General features: G+C 47.0%; 1 long non-coding RNA gene across 1 annotated transcript in view; it reads left to right on the forward strand.

Annotated features, from left to right (window-relative positions):
* The window catches only part of LOC112652591 (uncharacterized), a 51522-nt gene extending 44886 nt beyond the window's left edge, over positions 1-6636 (forward strand). The window contains exon 8 of the long non-coding RNA XR_003131580.3: positions 4972-6636. This is a non-coding gene — a long non-coding RNA (uncharacterized LOC112652591). The remainder of the gene's footprint in view (positions 1-4971) is intronic.
* Positions 6637-6930: the final 294 nt, after the last annotated feature.

Raw genomic sequence — 6930 nt, forward strand, 5'->3', positions numbered from 1 at the left:
TGGGAGCCGCAGAACAAGAACCAGTTCTCCCAGGAGGAGAAGTACTATTTGTTCGAGCAGTTATATTTAATAACCTAAGACCTCCCGGGACAGAGGCTGACACCAGAAAATGCTACGTATTCTCCTTTCACAATCCAGTGTCACATTCTTCTAGGTCAAAGTTGTGTCTTTCTTTCCTCCCTGATTTGAATGCAGATAATTTCTATTTTAGTGACCTCCAGGAATTTTATCTAACAGAGAGAAAGGGAAAAAAGGACCATGGAGAAAAAATTCTTAGGTTACACGTTTTCAAATTTCATGTGCATCATTTGAGTGTTGATGCAGGAAAACTAGTGTCCAGATGACGGTTTCACCCATTCTAGACTTGTAATCTATTTGCTGGGTTATAGTTACTCTTGGGCCTGGAGGCCCCTTTAGAGACGACCTACAACCGGCTCGCTGAAAACAAAGGTCCAGTTTCGTGGCATTTGCTGATTCCTACGGTGTCGACACTCTCCCTGTGGCCAGTTTGAAGGTAGTAACGTGACGTCGCTGGATTTGGCACTGGGAGGCATAGCACACAATTGGCTCTGGTGAGCTGGTGAGAGCTGGTCTTGGCACATTCCCGAGCATTCTCAATTAATAGATATGCTGAGGACAAGGATGAGAGGGAGTTTCCAGAAATGTTAAAAATGGATTACAGAAGACAGGCGTTCTTTGACATTTTGAAAAAGCGTCTCAAATCTCTGGGACATGGGCTGGCTGTGAAACTGAGCGGCGGTCGTGCCGTGCTTTCCCCCTCACAAGGTACACTCACACTCATTGTCTCACTTCTTTGCTAATCCTCACAACACTCTGGGGCTGGAATAGTTGCCATCGCTTCCAATTTACCAGGAGGGAGCTGATGCAGGGCTGTTGGGTGGTAGACGCAGGACTCAAATCCAGAGCTTCCCAGGAGAACTCCCAGGCTTACTCTACACTGCACCACACTCTTTCCTTACTGTTTTCAAGCCATCCAGTAGAGCCCTGACAACAAAAAAGAAATGCAAAATACATTTTTGTTGCAAGATATTTTAGATCTGAAGCTCTCTGTTAATTTTTGAGAATGTGGCGCCATCTGGAAGTGGTATCCCATTTTAAAGCTGAGACAGTGAGTCATGATTTCCTGACCCATATATGTTGTGTACTAGTTTTATTCTTTCTTTTTCTTAAGATTCTCTCTCTACCAGACAGGAGACAGATGGCTGAAGCATTGCAGCATCCTGGGCTGTTGCACCGCACAACTGCAGGGAACACCATTCATATCATAGTCTATGGGAATGGCATTTTCTGGAATTGTACAGTGCCCAGCCTGTCCAGCTGTACACGGGCCTGGTGACACTAGGTTAAATCCTTATCTTTCATTTTGGTACTCAGTTCAGGTAGTGTTGTTCCTGAGGGGGTCTAAATCCTTGCATCTTGGATTTTGCTGTATCTCCTATGGCCTTAGCACCTTCCCTGAACCCGTGGTGACATATGTAGCACAGAGATACTCTAAGAAATAAAATGGGTTGTTATTAGCTAAGTTACACTTTTCTTAGCCTTAGTCAGTGGTTCTCAACCCTGGGCACATTGGCAATGTCTGGAGACGTTTTTGATTGTGACAACTGAGTATCTAGTACTATTGGGATCTGGTAGGAAGAGAGTCCAGGGATGCTATTAAAATACCCCAAAGAGCACAGAATGCTCCCCCCACAGCAAAGAATTGACTGGCTCAAAATGTCAACAGTGCAGATCCCCAGCTGTACTCCCTTCTTGATCAGCTGGGTCCCTTTGTGCACCTTGAAGATTCTCTTGGCTTTTTTCATCAAGCCTCAAGTAGAAGAAAGCTATGAGGCTTTTCCCCTAAATCCACACCCTGTGGATTCCTCTTGGGAATTCCTTGTTTCCTCTTGGAGAGAAAGAAGCAAAAGTTCTTCCTGGGGAGAGTTTTTGGGAGCCATTTATCCAGACCCTTCTTCTCCATAAGTTTTGGTGCAGTAAGTGGTGCACCACTTATTTCTTAGGGGGTGAGAAAGCACATGGTTGGAAAATCCCCCAGAGTGCAAGAGGGCCTCCACTCAGGAAAGCCCTGAAGTCCTGTCTAAGGTCAATGGAAGTATTTACTCCAGGGACACTTACTTGGGGAGGAAAGGTTCCGCCTCCACAGGTATCTTTTTAAAGAGTCTTGGTCATCAAAGTCATCCTGCAAAGCCTTCTGACTTCTGAGCAATGGCGAGCAATGTTTGATGGGCAGGATGTTGGCTTTACATTAAACACTAATGTGGCGGCGTGAAGGCTCTTCACGCGCGGTTTGCTCCATTCATTGAAATCTAAGGTGTGCCCAGCAGGCTTGTGCCTGGTTTCTAACACCGAGAGCACAAAGTCACCTTTCAGACCCGGCTAGATCTTTGCAGATGTCTCCACTTTACTGACTTTAGTGAGACAAGTGCCTGTGAATTACAGCAGGGCTGTGTCTTGAGACACGTAGCTCTCAAGAACGCTACTGATTCTGAGATACACTCTGGATGTATTGATGTGCATTTGGGGCAAAAACAACACAACCCAATTGAATATACTCAACTGATTGTAAGATGTCATCTGAATCCACGAATGTTTAAATGTGAACAAGAATGCATCCTTTATTAAAGAGGAAATCCAGTAATATTGGGTCCCATGTTCAGATAAGTAAGACAAAGTCAAAAGGATTAAATGATTCATTCAAAGCAACTCTTTAAGTCTAAAGACTCCCCCATTCTTGGAGTGCCTGGCCAGCTCAGTCAGTGGAGCACGCAACTCTTGATCTCAGGTTGTGAGTTCAAGCCCCACCTTGGCTGTGAGCAGCCCCCCTGAGAGTCTTACTACCTCAATCCCTGAAACCGTGGGGGTGGAGAAGAAAGAATGCATACCTCTAAGGGAATGAAGGACCCAGCCCCAAGCAGGCCATTGACATATTTTTGAATTCTCTCATTTTGTCTTAAAAAAACATGTGAATATTTGTCTACTCTTACTATCCATATTAGTTTTTATATAATTGTTTTGGATTATCAGACGCCTCACTTTGTTTCTCCAAGTCTTTGAATAAACTTGAAGCTCCATGAACATGCATGTTTACCCGGTTGCATTGCTAATAGGGCCATGTAGAATTTTCCTACATTGCCCCTCTTCAGGGATGGTGGCAGATGCTCACCCCCTTAGGAGAGAATACCTGATAACTTTTGATTGAGTCAGTGTTAGAAACGTTGAACTGTGCTGTGGTGTCCAGTGTGTCTGAATCAAAAGGAATGGTCATCACGATAACCAAACTCTTAGAAGCGGGGTGTTGGATACACCTCTTGGTACCTCATGAATGACAAAAGTTTTCTGAAGACCCTTCCAAAGGAGAGGAATGAAAGGAAAATAGGGGTAGTTTGGGGACTAGAGTTTCAGCAAGATTGTGGCAGTGTTTCAGCCAGCAAGTGGGGGCATCGCCTGGCCAGGTAAGGCACCAGACTGGGACTGGTTTCTGCAGGGAATTCCAGGGGAGAGATGCCAGGAGGCCAGGCTTTGGAAGGGAAGTACATGCCCTAAAATGCCTGTCACCCCCTAGAGGGATATGGCAAAGCCAGCCAAGTGGCGCAAGCAGCACTGCATCTGGTAGACCCGACTGGCACTCTGGCCAGGCTCTACTGGCCAGATGGACAAATAGATGACAGTAGGACAAAGCAGCAAGGCCTGTGCTGGATGTTACCAGGTAATAGAAAACAAAGATTTTGTGGGCGTGGGGAGCTCAGAGTTGGTGTCCCTGGAGGGTAGAACTACTGAGAAAATATTACAAGAATGAAGTGTCTCAGAGACTACGCATGAGTTATGGATTATGGAGAACTTTTAAGACTCTGTCTGCAGAGTGCCTGGGTGATTCAGTCCATTAAGCGTCTGCCTTCGGCTAGCGTCGTGATCTCGGGTCCTGGGATCAGGCCCGAGTCAGGCTCTCTGCTCAGTGGGGAGTCTGCTTCTCCCTCTGTCTCCACAGTGTGCCCACACCACTTGTGCTGTCTCTCTCTCTCAAATAAATACATAAAAAGTCTTAAAAAGAAGACTCCATCTGCAAGAGATCACATATTTAAGGCATTTGTAATGCTTTCTTTGGGTTGGTTAAAAGCAAATTCCTGGGGTGGTAGGAAGTGCAGCAGCATTCTGGTCACCTGGAAGAGGGGGGATGAAGTTTTCTGATTAATGGTGACATTAGGGAAATTCTTTGTTAGGCAGTGGAGAAGGGGCCGTGGAACACACTGTAATGGACTGGATGTGCCAGTGCAGGTGACAGCCACTGGTGGGGATTCTCTTAATTGTTTTCTAGCTGCAGTGTTGGTCTGAGGATCCTGACAATTCTCCCTTTTGTCGTAATTAGTGGAGTCGGGGGAGTAGGGGAAGTTGAGGCAACAAAGAGCCATAAGAAGAGTGTGGGGGTCAGAATATGCCACCCAAACATGCCACGTTGGCATAAAGATTCTTTTGAGCTGAAGACAATTGAGAAGTGACAGATGCCATAAAAAATACTGTGCCCCTTCTACCATCTGCCTAAAGCCAGAGATGGACTCTGAATCACTAGAGACAACTCTGGACTCTTAAGAGCCCAGATATGGCACCGAGGGGAATCTACCCAACAAACCTTCCAGATTTAACCCTCCTCTTCCATTAGTTTCTCTCCATATATTTATCTTCTCACAGTTTGCTGCCCCTAGAAGACTGAACCCCCTTTCCTTTGTCTTGTCACTTCTCTACACACTTCTTTGTTAGGCTGCTACATAAGCCCAAGTCCTCACCATCTCTTTCAGCTACTCATCACTGAGTTTCCCGTCCATGTAAATGTGCTGTACTTGTTAATAAACTCTATTTTCCTCTTATTAATCTGTCTTTTGTCAGTTGAATTTGAAGGCTCCCCAGGCACTGAACCAAAGAGTTAGAGGGAAACGTTTTTCTTCCCCTCTACAGGAGGAAACCACAGGATGCATCTGGACCTGCTCTCAGACTTGGAGACCGGAGTGACATAGCCCTGAAGAAGCAGGCAGGCCAAATGCAGGCTGTTCATCCGGGGCAGTGGAGAATCTAGACCCTCGAAGCCTCTTAGCTGAGTTCTTCAAAGTGGAAGAGATGTATAGATGCCAAAGGTGGTCACAAAATTAGCTTGGAGTTCCACGCTGGAGCCAACTGGCTCCTTATGGCACCAGGCTCCCGACCTGTGGCCACTGCATTCCCTTCCCACACTCCCCTCCCCTCCTCCTTCCCATATCCTCCTCCCGCTCTGTCTCTAGACCAGCGGGATAGTATGTTGTATCCGTCAGCTTCTAGCTAGAAAACCAGCGTCCTCACTGGGTAGTTCAGTAGAGGGTATTTAGTGTGGTCATGGAGGTTTTGGGAAAGATGCCTGGCCAAACAGTAGACAGCGAGGCAGCTCAAAGATTAGCAATACCATCCTGCTCAAGTGGCAGATGGAGAAAGTACTAAAGCCCAGGGGGCAGGGCTACCTGGTAAGAGCTGGAACTAAGCTAGGGGGCTTGCTTGATAGGGCCTGAAAATAAAGAGGGAGGGGCTGGCTGGGAGAGGCTGGAATCCTGGAGATGTGCGAATGCTGGAGACGTTGCCTAAAGCAGAGAGGGAAGAGAACATCTTGTCTTCTCCCTCTCTTTTGTCCCAACATCTTCCCCGCACCCCAGGCTCTCATTGGCTGAACCTAGAGAGAAATCAGTAGAGAGTCTGAGAAATGTTGTTCGCAGGTGTCAGCCTCCTGCAACACAGAGCAGAGTTGGAGGAGGCTGAAGGAACGGAAGTGAAAGCAAATGGAGAACTGATCAGCACATAGGACAGACAGACGGAGGGCTCCGGGCATGAATTCTAGGATGGCAAGCTACTTTAGTTAGTCTATGCATGGACCCTTGTAAGACCTTATAGGATTAGCCTCTGGATCCTGCATGCCTAAAGGAAGTGGTGGGAATCTGTGGACTCTTAGACCCAGCCCGGATGGCGAACACAGAGGTAGGTGGTTCAGCCTGAGGATGTGTCCTCGGGAGGATCAACGCCAGCATCTGTGCTGTGCATCCTGGGCCCATGAATCAGAGTGTGCATCACGTGGGAGCCGGGGGCTCAGAGAGGCCCTGCTGACACACTCCAGCCAACCGATGCTCAGGAGGATGGGCCTGAGAAACGAACTGACCTCCAGTTTCTCCAGGCCCGAAGAATGGAAGGAAAACCAAAGCTGGGAGCTCCTAGGCAGGAGTTGGGATACAGCTTGTGGAAAAGATTTGCAGTTTGTAAAAAGATTGTAAAGTGTGTGAGGGAGACAGCACTGGGCAGGTCTAGAACTCTGTGCCTTTCAACGTGTCTTAAGGAGAACTGCCCATCAGAAATCATGACATGAGGAGCCTGTTATGAACCTCATCATGGCATTCCAGGACCTGGTGAGATGGATATGGCTTGAATTCTGACTCTGTCATTTACTGGCTCTGTGACCTCAACAGAGTTGTCTAGCCTTCTGCAGACTCAGTCTCTCATCCATAAAATGGGGACAATTGTAATATCTCAACATTTGAGATGATGCATGTAAAACACTTGTCTCTGTTTGGCATGTAGCAAGCGCTCAATAAACATTGTTTGGTTTTACTGAGGGCTCACTCCTTGCCGAGCAATAATTGTATTATTTATAGCAATATACAATTAATTATTGTTGTATTATTGTATGTTAGCTCATAGCTAGAGTAGGACTTCTAGAATGATCCACTCTAGTCTTCTCTTAAAGGAGAGCCCTCGACGGGGTGCCTGGGTGGCTCAGTTAGTTAAGCTTCCGACTCTTGATTTCAGCTCAGGGTGGTTAGATTGAGCCCCTGAGTCCCTGCTCAGCAGAGAGTCTGCTTGAGACTCTCTCCCTCTGCCCTTCTCCCCACTCATGCGCGCTCT

The sequence above is a fragment of the Canis lupus genome, chromosome 23, assembly GCF_003254725.2.
Source record: "Canis lupus dingo isolate Sandy chromosome 23, ASM325472v2, whole genome shotgun sequence".
Classification (NCBI taxonomy): Eukaryota; Metazoa; Chordata; class Mammalia; order Carnivora; family Canidae; genus Canis; species Canis lupus.